The sequence below is a fragment of the Triticum aestivum genome, chromosome 2B (assembly GCF_018294505.1).
Source record: "Triticum aestivum cultivar Chinese Spring chromosome 2B, IWGSC CS RefSeq v2.1, whole genome shotgun sequence".
Taxonomy (NCBI): domain Eukaryota; kingdom Viridiplantae; phylum Streptophyta; class Magnoliopsida; order Poales; family Poaceae; genus Triticum; species Triticum aestivum.
The window spans coordinates 312,986,549-313,003,431 of NC_057798.1; positions in this window are offsets into that span (position 1 = coordinate 312,986,549).

Below are 16,883 nucleotides of genomic sequence, written 5' to 3' on the forward strand. Positions count from 1 at the left end.
GCCGGTAGCGACCATGTGATGCCCTCGTTGTTGCAAACCAGCTGCTTGAACGTCATGGTGACGAGGTGGAGGCGCTCGAGGGCCAACGGCTCCGTTGGGCACAACAGCTGGGTCAGCCCGCTGCAGGGGTGGTGCATGCCCTGTCGCCGCCCCGCAGCGGGAGCGGCCAGAGAGTTGCAATTCGCCCTAGAATGAGTGCCACCACTGCGGCTGTGCCCTTTGGCAAGGAGGAGTGGTGTAGACGGAATAATATCTCCACCCGTACCTCGAGGAGCATGGACGCTAGGATGTTGTTGATGTTGTCCTTCCTCGGTGCTTCCCGCTCCTGCTCCAGCCACAGGGGAGGCGGTAATAACTTCACCTGCGTCAATCATGTCCCCCGCAGCGTCCACATCTTCATGTGTCCCCGCGATCCCCATGACATCGGCGGTCGCGGGCGGCGGGGCCTTCGAGGTGGACGGGTGAGCTGCGGCACCGGGCTTTTTCTTGGGCGCCATAGTTGATGGAGTCATCGATGATGAAAATGGCAATGAAGATGACCCGATGCTTACGCTCGCTGGATTCACACAAGTGATCCCCCTACCTTGCACACCTATGTCGTGGGAAACCATGGCTACCTATGGGGCCATGAGCCCCTTTTGGTTCGGCTGGGAGATGGGCATGTTGCACAAAGAGCGGAGAAGCGTAACACAACATGACAGAGATCACACAAGCAGTTTTACCCAGGTTTGGGCCATCGCGAGGCGTAAAACCCTACTACTGCTTTGGTGGATTGATGGTGGATAATGGTGGAGAACGCGACACTCTTGCCCGGCAGGGTTGCCTCGGGGAAAGAGTGGCTACGCGCGTATGAATGTGTGAGGTTCCAAATCCTTTCTACGGTTGCCATCGGCCTCCCTTTTATAGATAAAGGGGTCACCACAGTGGCAAATCAGTCTTTTACACACTGATTAGATACAATCAGTGTTATCATACCTAACCTTGCAGGCGGACAGAGCACATTAAATGTGTCGCTCAGTGTCACATCACAGTGTGTCCGGCAAGCCTTGTCCGGCTATTTTGCCAGCTTCATGCCTGCTTGTTTGACACGTCTCAGGACGGGTGTCATATGGAGGTATTTTCTGTAGGATGTGGACGCCATGTGGCAGGAAGCAGCCACTTAGTCACTTAGGGGCTTGACACCGCACCGATCAATGACTTGCGTCGCTGTGGGGTGGTGCAGTGGAGTTGTTTGCCTCCGCAAGTCCCGGCTAGCCAGCCGGGATGAGCTGGAGGCTTGCTTCCGGGGCAACCCGTACCTCGCCAGGCTCGCCTTCCTGGCAATGGAAGTTTTTCCCTTAGTGATATCTTGCCTCTCTGGCTTGACTTGATCTTCTTGACCAGCTCTCGGATTCTTCAAAGAGCTGATCCCTTCATGCTCGATCTTATCTTGGTGATGCAATCTTGTTCTTGGGCCTGTGCACAGTCTGGGCAACGGACTCAAGGTTTGTTGAACTAGCAGCTTGATAATATTATGGAAAATTATTCGCAATGGCATACCAAAAGAGCTCCTACTAAAAAAGTTAATTCAGTTGAAGAAATAAATCCTTTGAGTGAAAAAGTTGATGCTCTTATGAAACTGGTTGCTAATAAAAGTCTGGACAACGGTCTCAAGGTTTGTCTACTTTGATTGAACAAAATAGTGATGCTGTAGATGTGAATTTTATCTCGCGAAACAATTTCAATAACAATGCTTATAGAGGTAATTCTAATCCTAGGCCTTTTCCTAGTAATTCCTCTAATAATTATGGTAATTCCTATGGAAATCCTTCTTATAATAATAATAGGAACACCTCTGATCTTGAGAATAATATTAAAGAAATTATCAATGCTCAACAGGTTTTCAATGCTACGATAGAAGAAAAGTTGAATAAGATTGATGATATGTCTATAAGTATTTATAGAATTTCTCACGATGTAGAAAATCTCAAGATGAAAATTTTTCTGCCTAAGGTTGCGGAATCAATAAAAGCTTTATGTGTTTCTATGGATTAAAGTAAGAAAAGAACCGCCATGCTTAGAGCTAAAAGAGAATTCTTAGAAAAAGGGTTTTTCTAGTGATTGCTTTCATAAAAGTGATGAAGATCTTGAAGTGATTGGTGTTTCCTCTATTGATTCCATGTTTATATAAGATTAAAATTGATAATAAAGGGACAGGAGAAGAGTCAACTTTAGTTAGAAGGCGTCCCGATAAATTGGAGGGTGAAAATCTTGTTGAGAAAACTGATAAAAGTGGGTTTGGAGAGGTCAAAACTTTCACTAGTGATGTAACCACTCTCTTGAATTACAAGGACTTTAATTATGATAGTTTCTCTTTGATTGATTGTATTTCCTTGTTGCAATCCATGATTAATTCACCTCATGCTTATGAACAAAATAAAGCTTTTACTAAACATATTGTTGATGCCATGATGAAAGCTTTGGAAAAAAGTTGGAATTAGAGATCTCAATTCCTAGAAAATTACATGATGAATGGGAACCAACTATCCAAGTCAAGATTAAAAATTATGAGTGTTTTGCTTTATGTGACTTGAGTGCTAGTGTTTCTACAATTCTGAAATCTTTATGTGATGTCCTTGGTCTTACCGATATTGAAAAATGTTCACTTAATTTGCACTTGGCGTATTCTACCATTAAAAGCCTATGGGAAGAATTAATAATGTTCTTATGCTTGCAAACAGGAATTATGAGCCCATAGATTTTATTGTTCTTTATATTGATTGCAATCCGTCCATTCCAATTGTACTCAGTAGACCATTTTTACGTACTATTGGTGTCATGATTGATATGAAAGAAGGCAATATTAAATATCCACTAAGGAAGGGTATGGAACACTTCCCTAGAACAAGAATTAAGCCACCATATGAGTCAGTAATGAGGGCATCTTATTGTGACGCCCGGATAATTAGGCTACAGTAATCCCGCGTTAACAATGCCACGTCACCTCGGTTACTGTTGCTAACCTCGTGTTAGTTCGAAACCGATTCGAATTCAATTTCAAAATCAATCAAACAAATAAACTTTTCAAATATTAAAACTAAAATGTTCGGCGTGATCCAACTAATGCATAGGTAATTATGTTGGAGAAACCACACTTTTATAAAATGTTTAAATACTCTAAAATGATTTAAACAGTAGCAAAAAAAAACTATTTAAACGCCTTTGGTATTTTATGAAATACTAAACTATTTCATATCGGGCCAAAACTTTTTACAGTAGTGGATTGTTCTGAAACGTTATTTTAGGGGCTATAGTCATATTTTACTTAACTAAAATTAATATGTAACTAAAATAATACAAAAAAGAAAAATAACAAAAAGTAAAACTAAAACAAACAAAAGAAGAAGAAGAAGAAAAGGACAAAACCCTCCCCCGGGCCAACCGGCCCAGCTGGCCACTGGGCCAGCCAGGCCGGCCCACTTACTGGCCTACTTAGGCCCCCTCCCACCGAACCCTAATCCCACCCCCACGTTTCCCATGACCCCCTCACCCTCTCGCTCAATCTAGATCGAGTGTGACGCCCGCCCCTGACGCGCCCCCGGCGCCATCGCACTCGCCCTCGACGCCGCCGCCCGGTGCCGCCCTGGCCCCGTCGCCGGACCTCGCCGAACGCCTCGTCCTCGCCGTCCCCCTCCCGGCCTTCTTCCTCACCCTCCGGCACCGCGCCCGTCTTCCCCGAGCTCTGCAGGACGTCGTGCTCGTCGCACCAACGCCAACTGCCGCCGCCTGGAACATTCGTCCTCATCCCCACCTCGTCGGACGGCCTCGACCTCCCCCGGCTTCACCGAGCCCTCCACGAGCTCGCTGCGAGCTCCTCTCCCGGATCCCCTCTCCCCCTGCTTAGATCTGTCGCCGTTGAGGCCGTCCCCGCGCTCGGCCACCATGGCCGGAGCTCGCTCCACGCGTGCTCGCCTGCGGCCCTGACCATGCCCGTTTCCCAACTCTCCCCAGCGTGCGAACGCCTCGCCTCCTGCTGCTCGCTACTGCTTCTGCCGTGCCCCGCCTCCGCTTCTCACCGCGCTGGCCACCAGCGCTCTTTGTGAGCGACCGCGCGCACGAGGTCAGCCATGGCCGGCTTGTGCCTCTGCCGCTAGGGCCTGGCCGCTAACTATCTAGTTAGCCCCCCTAACCCCCAGTTAATTAGTTAGGTCCATTAATCTAATTACCTAAATAATTTAACTGTTAGACACTGACTGGTGGACGCTCATCTAGGTAACTAAAGTAATTAAAACTCTGTTAAAATGTGTATATATGACACAGGGGTCCCACTGGCCCCATTGACTAGTCAAACTGCTGACTGGGATAACCAAGTCAATGACATGCGGGTCCCCTGGTCCCTTTGACTAGTCAACAGTCTCAGTTGACTGCTGACTGAGCAGTCAACTGGACCCCAACTATCAGCCTCTAACAACTCTGCTGGGTACACTTCAGTGTGTACTCATAGCAAATTGCTATTTAATTTCAATTAATAATAATTTCAAAAATGAATAAAACTTTTAAAATTAATATAAAATAAACCGTAAGTCAGATGAAAAAACTTTGTACATGAAAGTTGCTCAGGACGACGAGACAAATCCGAATACGTACCCTGTTCGTCCGTCACACATCCTTAGCATAGCAAACACAGAACTTTCCTCTCCGGTTCATCTGTCCGAAAATGTGAAACACCGGGGATACTTTCCCGGATGTTTTCCCACTTCGCGGGTATCACCTAGTACTGCATTCGGTCACTTCTAGCACTGCGTATTGCCATGCTACGCTTTGTGATACTTTGATTGCTCTGTTATTTATTGTGTTCCCCCTCCGTTACTTCTTTTCGGTAGACCCCGAGGCTGCCGACGACGCTCCCAGTTCGACTATGGTGTTGACGACCCCTCCTTGCCAGAGCAACCAGGCAAGCCACCCCTTGATCATTAGATATCGCCTATTCTTCCCTCTACTACTTGCATTACAGTAGTGTATCATGTTACTGTTTCGATTATTCCTATTCTGTTGCATAGCCTGTCATTATTGCGACATCTGTTGATACCTTACCTGCAATCCTAAATGCTTAGTATAGGATGCTAGTTTACCATTAGTGGCCCGACATTCTTGTCAGTCTACCATGATATACTATCAGGCCATGATCACTGGGGAGGTGATCATGGGTATATACTATAAATACATACTATTCAGGTGGTGACTAAAGTCGGGTCGACTCGTTGAGTACCCGCAAGTGATTCCGATGTGGGGGCTGGAAGGACAGGTGGCTCCATCCCGGTAGAGGTGGCCTGGGTTCCCGACGGCCCCCGACTGTTACTATGTGGCAAAGCGACAGGGCAGGTTGAGACCACCTCGGAGAGAGGTGGGCCTGGCCCTGGTCGGCGTCCGCGGTTACTTCAAAATAACACGCTCAACGAGATTTTGGTATTTTATCTGAGTCTGTCCACTGGCCTATACGCACTAACCAACTACGCGGGAAAGATATGGGCACTCGACGTCGTGGTATCAGCCGAAGCCTTCGTGACGTCAGCGACTGAGCGGCGCGCGCCGGATTGGAATGTAAGCGTGCTCTTGTATTAAGGGGGCTAGTTTTGCTTCCGGCCGCCCTCGCAACATGCAGGTGTGCAATGGGCGATGGACCCAGACCCCTGCGCCATAGGAGTTACACCGGCGTGCTAACCTCTCTGTTGTGCCTAGGTGGGGCTGCGACATGTTGATCTTCCGAGGCCGGGCATGACCCAGCAAAGTGTGTCCAGCCAAATGGGATCGAGCGTGTTGGATTATGTGGTGCACCCCTGCAGGGAACTTTATCTATTCGAATAGCCGTGTCCCTCGGTAAAAGGACGACCCGGAGTTGTACCTTGACCTTATGACATCTAGAACCAGATACTTAATAAAACACAACCAGACAAGTTCCAGAGACAACCCGTTGATCGCTTTTCCACAGGGCGATGAGGGGAGGATCGTCGGGTAGGATTATGCTATGCGATGCTACTTGGAGGACTTCAATCTACTCTCTTCTACATGCTGCAAGATGGAGGCTGCCAGAAGCGTAGTCTTCAATAGGACTAGCTATCCCCCTCTTATTCTGGCATTCTGCAGTTCAGTCCACCGATATTGCCTCTTTACACATATACCCATGCATATGTAGTGTAGATCCTTGCTTGTGAGTACTTTGGATGAGTACTCACGGTTGCTTTTCTCCCCCCTTTTCCCCCTTTCCTTTCTACATGGTTGTCGCAACCAGATGCTGGAGCCTAGGAGCCAGACACCGTCGACGACGACTCCTACTACACCGGAGGTGCCTACTACTATGTGCAGGCCGCTGACGATGACTAGGAGTAGTTTAGGAGGATCCCAGGCAGGAGGCATGCGCCTCTTTCGATCTGTATCCTAAATTGTGCTAGCCTTCTTAAGGCATACTTGTCTAACTTATGTCTGTACTCATATATTGTTGCTTCCGCTGACTCTTGTGTATTCGAGCTTATGTATTCGAGCCCTCGAGGCCCCTGGCTTGTAATATAAAGCTTGTATTATTTTAATTTGTGTCTAGAGTTGTGTTATGATATCTTCCCGTGAGTCCTTGATCTTGATCGTACACATTTGCGTATATGATTAGTGTACGATTGAACCAAGGGCGTCACACTTATGGATCTAGAAATAAACATGACGACACTTAGATCTTTGCATTATGCCTATCTAGGGCCATAAAACGATAGCGCTTGTTGAGAGGCAACCCAATGAATAAAATTTATTTTGGCTTTTTTCTTTTTGTTCTTGAGTGTTTGCACAATTATTCCTCTATTATGATTGTGTTTTAATGCTTTAATTAGTGTTTGTGCCAAGCAAAGCCTTTGGGATCATGTTGGGTGATAGTTGATTTGATCTTGTTGGAAAACGGAAACTTTTGCTCCTAGTTAAATAATTTCATAAATCACAGAAATGTGATTTTGCTCTGAATTGTTTTACACAAGATTGATATCCAAATTGCCCACGTTGTCCTAATTTTTTAGAATTTTTGGAGTTACATAAGTATACGAAGTTCCCTAATTACTACAGACTGTTCTGTTTTTGGCACATTCTGTTTTCTTTGTGTCGTGTGCTTATTTTGATAAATCTATGGTTTGTATTGGAGGGTATAAGCTATAGTGAAGTTGGAATACAGCAGATATAATGCAAGAATAATGTTTCTAATTCAGTGAGTGTTTTGTCACTTATAGATTCGACACAAGGGGAGCCAAAGAATATTTGCAAGTATTAGGAGTTGAGTTGTCAATTCAACCACACCTGGAGATTAATTATCTGCAACAATATGATTAGTACAATAGTAGTATGATAGTTTTGATAGTGATAGTAACAGTAATAGTAACAGTAAAGGTAGCAATGATAGCAATGGTTTTGTAGCAAGTGAGTAACAATAGGAGTAGTTACTTAGCAAGAACAATATAAGAGAAATTCGTTGGCATTGGATCAGTGAATTCACTGCATGATATTCAACATATAACAGTCATAACCTAGGGTGATACGACACTAGCTCCAGTTCATAAATATAATGTAGGCATGTATTCCGTAAATAGTCACACGTGCTTATGGAAAGAACTTGCATGACATCTTTTGTCCTACTCTCCTGTGGCAGTGGGGTCCAATTGGAAACTGGATCATAACACATATTAGGTTACTATAACTTGCAAGATCGGATCTAGAACATAGATATAATGGTGATAAAATAAACGGTTCAGATCTGAAATTATGGCACCCGGGCTCAAAGTGACAAGTATTAAGCATGGCAAAGTCATAGCAACATCAATCTCGGAACATAGTGGATACTAGGGATCAAGCCCTAACGAAACTAAATTGATTACATGATGAATTCATCCAACTTCTCACCGATCAGCGAGCCTATGAAGGAATTACTCACTCTCGGCAGGGTGCATCATGGAATTGATGGTGGAGAAGGGTTGGCGATGACGAAGATCGAAGATTCCCCTCTCTAGAGCTCCATATCGTGAAATGCGATAATTCTTTCTCCCTGATTTTTTTCTCTGAAAATGTGATTTTATAGTATCAGGGTTGAGGTCTGCGGGGCCACCAGGTGGGGACAACTCACCTAGGGGTGCCAGGAGGGGGCATGCCCTGGTGAGTTGTGCCCACCTAGGTGCCCCCCCTCAAGTTGTTCTTGGTTCCAAAAATTGTCTTTTATTGTATAAAAAATCCTCGCAAAGTTTCGTTCAAAACCAAGAACTTATATTTCTGTGCAAAAACAACACCATGGTAGTTCTGCTAAAAACAACTCCAGTCCGGGTTAGTTTCATTCAAATCATGCAAATTAGAGTCCAAAACAAGAGGAAAGCAATAGGAAAAGTAGATATGATGGAGACGTATCAACTCCCCCAAGCTTAAACCTTTGTTTGTCCTCAAGCAATTCAGTTGAAAAATTGAAAGTGAAAAAGAAAAACTTTTACGAACACTTTTTCTATTGTTTACAAAGATAAGCTTAAGTAGCACCTAGGTTTTCAGCAAAGATTATAGCTAACCATGATGTCAATAACTATTAAAAATTATATGAACTCATATCAATGACATAATCAACTAGCGAGCAATAGTAAGATATCTCAAATTACAACACTTTTTCAAAACAACCATGATATAATATGACAATAGTGTTATCTCGCTAGCCCATTATGAGAATGCAAAACATAAATGCAGAGCACCTCCAAAGTTCAAGCAGCGACTAAACATTGTAATTCATGGTAGAAAAGATCCATTCATGATGCACCCAACATTAGCTACACACAATGAATGAGCATGACCATAGTGCTCTCAGGATCTGGTGCTTATTTGACAAGGTGATGACACAACATAAAAGTAAATAGATAGTCCCTTCGCAGAGGGAAGCAGTGATTTGCAGTGGTGCCAGAGCTCAAAATTTTAAAATAGAGGTAAATGAAATTTTGAAAAATGAACCCTTCCTGTTAACTTTGCGACCATCACTTATCAGTATCTTCCATGCTAAACACATTAGTGGCAGTTCCCAAGAAATAAAAGTAAAGGTTTACTCCCCCTCCATCAACAAACACACTCCATGGCTGATCCAAATCCATGGTTACCGTCTATACTAAAAAAATCTGGGGAGTTTTGTTTAATTATTTGCAATTTGTTCTTGAGACAGGGAATCCATAGTACCGCCCCTCTCGTGCAAGGACGAGTGAGTAAACACTCATCATGAGAATAACCCACTTAGCATGGAAGATACTGACTACCTGTTGTTGCTCTATGAACAATCCAAGCACACAAAAAGGATATTTATTTGATGTTTTTAGAGGCAGCACATACAAATTTACTTAGGACGACAGGGTAGTACCACATATAGTTAGGTATTGTGGAATCATCTGGAATAACTTGGGTTTCTGGATTTTGATGCACAAGCAATATTCCCTCTTAGTACATGCGAAGGCTAGCAAATAGATTGAGAAGCCGCCAGCTAGAGAGCGAAAACGGTCATGAACATGCATTATGCATAAGTAACATTGAATACTAGCATGAGTTGGATATGAACACCATGAACATAAATATCATAAAGGCTATGTTGGTTTTGATTCAAGTACATGCATGAACATGTGCCAAGTTAAGCCACTCGAACATTCAGAGGAGGATACCATATCATCATACTACATCACAATCGTTTTAATGCAATGTTAAGTCATTATCCACTCCTAGCTACTTAAGCATGGCATGAGAAACTATAATTTTGTCGCGGGAAACCATGACCACCTATGGGACCAAGCGGCCCCTTGCTAGTTCGGCAGGGGGATGTCGCATTGCACAAAGAGCAGAGGAGCATGGGGCAGCACGGCAGGGATCACACGAGCAATTTTACCCAGGTTCGGGCCGCCGCGAGGCGTAAAACACTACTCCTGCTTTGGTGGATTGATGGTGGAAGACTGTTGGAGGAGTGTAGTATACTTTCCTGGTAGTGGCTATGCGCGCATGGGCATCTAACTCTCTAGCCTCGTGAGCCGAACCCCTTCTACCATTGCCACGGGCCTCCTTTACAGGTTAAGGGGTCACCACAATGGCAAATCAGTCATTATATACTGATAAGATAGCAAACAGTGCTATCATACCTAACTCTGCCGGCTGACAGGGCGCATTAAATGCGCCGCTCAACGTCGCATCGTTGCTTGCCCAGCAAGCCTTGCCGGGCTTATTCTGCCAGCTCCACGCCTGCTTGTTCGACACGTTGCGGGACGGGTGTCATTTGTAGGTTTTCCTATAGAAAGGGGCTGCCATGTGGCGAGTGGTTGCCACTTACTCACTTTGCGGCTTGACACCACACTGATCCACGACGTGGGTCATGGGGGAGTGGTTGATGAGGTGTTTCTTGCCTCCGTGAGCCCCGGCAAGCCCTGCCGGGACATCTTGGTTGCTCTCTTCTGTGGGTGGTTCTGCCCTTGCCAAGTCCTTCTTCCCGGCAAGGGAAGCTTTTCTCCTGGTGGTATCTGGCTTCTCTGGCTTTATCTTGGTCCTCTTGTTCTCCATGCTGGTCTTTTGAAGATCTTGATCTCTTGTACTCTAGTATGGCCTGATGCCACAATCTTGTTCCCGTGCCTGTGCACAGTCAGGGTAACATACCCAGGGTCTATTGCACCGACAGAAGCCCTCGGGTCTGCCCCGATCACGCTGCCAGGCGTCGTCAGGGTAGGCCCTAATAAGTGCACATGCAGAGGCGCTAAAGAGGCTATCCCGTTTGTGTCTTCTTTGTTCTTCATTAATCTTGAGTCTGGGCCAATTTCCGGTTTTCCCGCGTGCCGTGTAAAGCCAATAGTGGTGGGGCTGTTCTTGTAATGGCCCGTGAATGACTTTAACGCACGGGGTAGAAATTGCCAATTCACTCTCCCCACCATGCCCTTCTCCTTAGCCACGTATATTGCATGCATCGCACAGGGTAGGTAACGGAGGTGCATAGTGCGGGAGAGCATTATGGCGGGGGCCCGATCTTCTGGAATTGGTGGAGGAGGGTGGTGGTTACCCACCGTGGAATCAGCCCCCAGTCCCCCACTCGCCTATAAAGGGAGGAACGAGGGAAGAGTCGAGCCATTCATCCACGTCCTTCTCCTCCTTCGCCTTGCTTCGTCTTGAGTATGCTCGAAGGGAGAGCCCGGGGCCGGTCCTCGAGATTTAACTTGGAGCTGTTGATGCCAAGAAATGGTGCTGGCGCTTGGGGAGTGGGTCTTGTCCAAGTCCAAGGTGAGGGGCTTGGGATCATTATAAATCCTAGTGTTGCCCCTCTCCTTGGAACTGGTGTTGATGTAGATGAAGAAGGCGCCTTCCTGCCCGCCATGGTCGGGTGCGGTGTGAGTCGGGCCCTCTGGTCGTCTTGGTCGCTCGCCGTCTCTCCGGAGGGGATGCTGGGCTGGAGTCCTAGCGCTCTTCGGGAGTGGTGATGATGGAGAGAAAACAAGGGAAGACGGAGGAAGTGGGTGGTGGAGGGCCAGGTCGGAGTATGATGACGTGGATGCCTTCACCTTCGACCGGCAACCTGCCGCCTCATCTTCCGTTAGTCCCTTCCCTCCCCAGCACCATCATCACCGGCCTCTTTGGGCTATACTAGGGGAGGGATGTTCCATTGGTGCCTTCCCCCCTTCTCTAGTGGTCTTCCTGGCTGAGCCTCAGTGGATGCCCCATTAGGGCTCAAGCCGGGGCTTCATGCTGGTTCTGGAGATGGCGACCAGGGGACCACCGCCTTGCTCCTATGCTTCTACTCCACACCTGTGCCAGTCTCGGTCTCGTCTGGCTACTCTGGGCAGGCTGCGACGGGACCGGGAGGGGTTCCTGCTCGGGTGCTTTTCTCGTATTTTCGTCCTTCCACCCCAGTGCCTAGAGGAGGGAAAACGAAAAGAGGAGATCACGGGACACTTATCTTTTTTCAAAATTAAACTGGTAGGCACTTGCCACATTTTAGTTCAAATAATGTAATCTCTCAAGTCCATGTATGTGTTCTGTAAGGCTTGTACTTGTATAATCAGCATATTAATGAAAAAGTTGAGCCTTACCGGGAACTCGTGCATGTGTATGTCCCTGTAGAGGTGGGATGCCTCTTTAGTTAAGTAAACGAGCCTTCCCCAATAGACTATCCTGCTGGTACCCATTTTGTCGGGTACCGGAGTCTACCGGGTAAAAATAAAGGGACCAGCCCCCCGCCAACTCTTTCTCAATAAAGGGCACTCGGACCACCTAGGATGAAGCAACGTTCTAGCCAAAAGTTGGACCACCTAAGATTCAAAGAGTGGCGAAGTTTTCTCATGCACAAGTGTTCGCTTACAGAACACTTATCGACAAAAGGTAGAACTTATCTATTTGGCTTGCCGGGGATCGCAGTGCCGGTCCATCTTCTCATCTCCTTGTAGAAACCAAGTCCACGGCAGGAACCTGCAGCTTTATGGAGATGAGAATGATGCAAAATGCGGTCCTATCTATATGCATACGCAGATGCTCGTGAAATGCATATGCTAATGCTCTTGGGATGCTTATGCATGCATGCAACTTGGTCGCGGGCCCCCAAGTGCTTCGTGTATTTCTCTGGTGCACAGGCTCATCATACTGGCTTTGTATAAGGGGTTACATGCAGCTGAGGGAAGGCCTGTACAAATGGGTGGCTGCCGGGCAAGGCCCGACAGTCGCACCTTACGGGTAGAACTTTGCGGAGATGCTCAATATTCCATGAGTTTTGCAATTGAATGCCATCTCGGGTCTCCAGACGGACTGCGCCAGGTCTGGTGACTCGTACTACCCAGTAAGGGCCTTCCCACTTCGGTGTCAACTTGTTTGTACCCTTGGCCGACTAAACGTGCCTAAGGACAAGGTCTCCATCCTCAAAACACCAGGCATGAACCCTGTGGCTATGGTAGCGGCACAGGGCTTGCTAATAGTGTGCAGCGCGCGTAGCAGCCCGGAGATGGTTCTCCTCGAGTAACAAAACATCGTCATGTCGGTGCTAATATTGTGCTACTTCATCATAGGTAAGCACTCGAGGTGACCCATAAATGAGTTCCCTGGGGATAATTGCTTCTACCCCATAGACTAGGGAAAAGGGAGTCTGCTGTCTTAACCCTCAAAAAAAGGGAGTCTGATCGGTAGCTCGATTTGGTGTCGTTCTGAGGGACCAAAGGACTACCGGCATCTCATCAATCCACTGACCGCCGTGCTCAGCGTATCAAAGGTTCTTATTTTGAGTCCCCGCAACACTTCAGCGTTCGCCCTCTCAGCTTGCCCATTGCTTCTGGGATGTGCAACAGAGGCAAATGAGACCTTGCTTTCGAGGGTGCGAACATATTGAATGAAGGTGCGACTCGTGAACTAGGTGCCATTGTCTGTGATGATCCTTGCTGGAACTCTGAAACGACACACGAGTTCTTTCAAGAAATTGATAGCTGATGCTCCTTTCTCACATGAGTCAGTTTTGGCCACTTTGTAAACTTATCGATGGCAACGAACAAGAATTCAAATCCTCTGATTGCTCGGGGGAAAGCGCTGAGGATATCGAGCCCCCAGACCAAAATGGCCATGATAAAGGGATTGTCTGAAGAGCTTGGCACCACAGAAAAAGACACATCCGTGACATTTTGGGCCGAAAAAAAAAATATGTCATACTTATGACATTTCTATGACAATAATTATGAAAAAACCCAGTATCATCATAGATGTGATGAGCTCCTACTTCTATGACAAAAGATCATGATAGAAAATGGGCTTTTGGTCCTGGGCAGGCCGGAGACGCACCTACATGACATTCTTTGGGCCGTCCATGACGGAAAAAATCATGGTAGAAGGGAGGGCGAGGAAAATTTCAAGGACTTCCCGGTTACGGTGGGTGCTCGGGGCCGAGGGCTCGACGGACGTTTGTGTGTTTCTCTCGTACACGTATGCACGTGCGTGTGAGGTGTTGCACTCTAACTGAACCCGAGCGAGGCGTTGTCTCTAACTGAACCCGAGAAATTGCTCTAGCTATGTTACTGAACCCCGATAGATCCCTTGCTGTTAACTGAACCCGAGTGATTCCTTCGCTACTGCTGCTAACTGAAGCCGACTAAAGCCGCCTCTTGATGAACAGTTCCCAGTGGGGGTTGATGAAGAGGATCCCGTGGTAGTAGAGGCCGTTGCGGCTGGATGAACAGGACCTCGATGGAGGAGGTGCGGTGGATGAACAGTAGCCGGTGGAGGCACCCCATACGTGGAGGGCTGGTTGAACATGACCTAGTGGAGGGCTAGTAGAACAGTAGACGGTGGAGGCTGGATGAACAGGACCCTGTGGTGGGCTGGATGAACAGTTGCCGGTGGAGGCTAGAGGAAGTCGATGGTGGATGAATAGTAGCAGGTGGAGGATGGAGCAAGTCGACGGTGGATGAACAGTAGCCCCGTGGAGTCCCATTTTGCGGTACGCCACACCCCTCCCGATGAACAGGACCCCCGTCTCGATCGTAGGAGGTCAAAGAGAAGTCAGTTTCCTCCGTTTTGCGGAACGCCACACCCCTGCCGATCAACAAGACCACGTTTCGACCGTAGGAGGTCGAAGTGAAGTCTTGTTCCTCTGTTTTGCGGTACGCCACACCCCTCCTGGTGTACAGGATCCCGTTTCGACCGTAGGCGGTCGAACAGAAGGTTGTTTCTTCTGTTCTACGGTACGCTAGGCCTTGTTCCGGCTGTTCTATCCTAGCCGATTGGCTCCTGATGAACACACGACACATTCCGACCCAGTATGTTGCCTCCCGATCAACAGGACGCGTTCCGACCCAGTCACTTGGCTCCCGGAGGACATGATGTTGTTTCCTCCGTTCTGACCTAGCCGGTTAGCTGAAGATGAACAGGACAATGTCACTGCCATCCGTTGCCTCTCCATGTACATGAGCACTGCCATCCCTATGCACGAGTACGCATTTCGAAACCCTGCTCATATGTACGTATGTGGCCGTATTTTTTGGCATGTCAGCCTCTCACGTATAGTCATCTTTCGATGACTCTCATTGTTGACCATGTTTACCACACCGTGCCGAGCGCACCAAGGCCGATGGACGGCGGTGAGGCCCCAGAGTGGAACAACCTGGAAATGAGGAAGACGCGACAATGGAGTCACAGATGGAGAGGAGTGGGAAACTTGACTAGTTCGGGTGCGCGGCAGCACTACTGCTCACAGGAGACAGGAGCAAGAACAGAGGTTGAAGAAGCAGCACTGCCGGCCACGGGAGGTGGTAGCAGGCGGTACCGCCGGTGGTGGTTTGGGCGGCTGAAGCATGAATATCTGAGATTGAAGAAGCACCACAACCATTAGATGGACATCCAACGACCACTGCTAATAGAATCGTGTGTTGACTATAAGTTTTTTTTGAGGGATGTGTGTTCACTATAATTTGACAAAGCCTTGCGTACGCATCAACTTAGTAGGCCCACAAGTGACCATCACATATGTGGCAGAGAACATATAGCCCATTTGTGACTTGTATTTTTAATTATAATGGAATTTACTCAGCCCATTTACTGTTTGTTAAAATTGCAGCCCATTTTCTAGCCAGGACTTTGTTAATAATTTCAGCCAACCGCTCAAAAAAATCGACAAAATTTCCAACATTTTGATGGGATCGATATATTTTTAACCCAAAATTTAGAGTCATATTAAATAAAATTTCAAAATAAATTTGTATTAGTTAAAAATCAAACGAAGTTTTGCACGCGCAATAAGTAATGAAATTAAAAAATTTACCTTTTTTGAGAAGAATAAAAAGTGTACATGTTCGGTGTGTTTTTTATATGTATAACCTTTTTTTAAATTACAACCCATTTATTATTTCGTAAAGCCCATTTTCTTGGCAAGTCTAATGCGGCCTGGAGAATAACAAGTTGACCTGGGTTGGGTATTTTGCAAAAAAAATAGCTGGGCTAGCCATTTTCACATTTAAATATTAATATCTGGGCTGGATATTTGGTCGACATAAAATAATAGCCTGGGCCAAACGGGCCATAGCTTGCCCAGTTGATACCCTGCTCCTCTGAACAATGAAAAAAACATCGCTCAAGGAAAACTCTGCTCACACCTCAAAAACAGAAATACTGGTCGAGCTGCTTGGTCCCAACTGTCGGCCGCTCCTTGTGCAATTCTCTTGTTTATTGACTATAAAGGTTGACAATGTTGTGGGACCGTGATGTCAGGAAACCCGGAGGAAGCAAAAAAATTATAGTTGTATATACTAATAAGGAGGCACTTGCGTACATGCGGCTATGGCCCTGGTTGGATCCACTGTCATCCTCTCCAATTAAAGTCATCTCCTGATTCCTCTATTTCGTTGACCATGTTGACAATGTGAGACGGCGGAGCCACGGCGAGCGCAACAACTCAAAGGGCGACGGAGAGGGCCTCGCGGGCCCTACGGATGGCCTGATATAGCGCCTGCTGCTCATTCAGGAAGCCAAGATCATAGGGCCACATGTCCGCGACAACATTGTCGTTTGTTTGTTCGCCGGCGATTCGGCCTTCCGCGAGCCAGTGCTCGTTGAGGAGACGGAGGTTGCAGCACAGGTCCTCCTGCGCTGGTAGCTCTTCCAGCATTAGGGCATCAAAGTGCGGCCGCACCTGCTCTATGCTGAACACGACATGAAATGGCTTGGGTGGTGCCGCAGCTCCTGGTCGGAAGGCATGCCCATCGTCTGATTGTCGTCGCTCAGCTCAGCGAGCTTGCTTTCGAGCCAGCATGTCCGTCTGCTGGACACCTGGACCGCTACCAAGCACGAGTTTGACCGCCCTGGCCCACCTAGACCGCCTCCCTCGCCTGCGTGCGCTTTCCGCCCGAGACGGTCAGCGCCACCAGCACCGT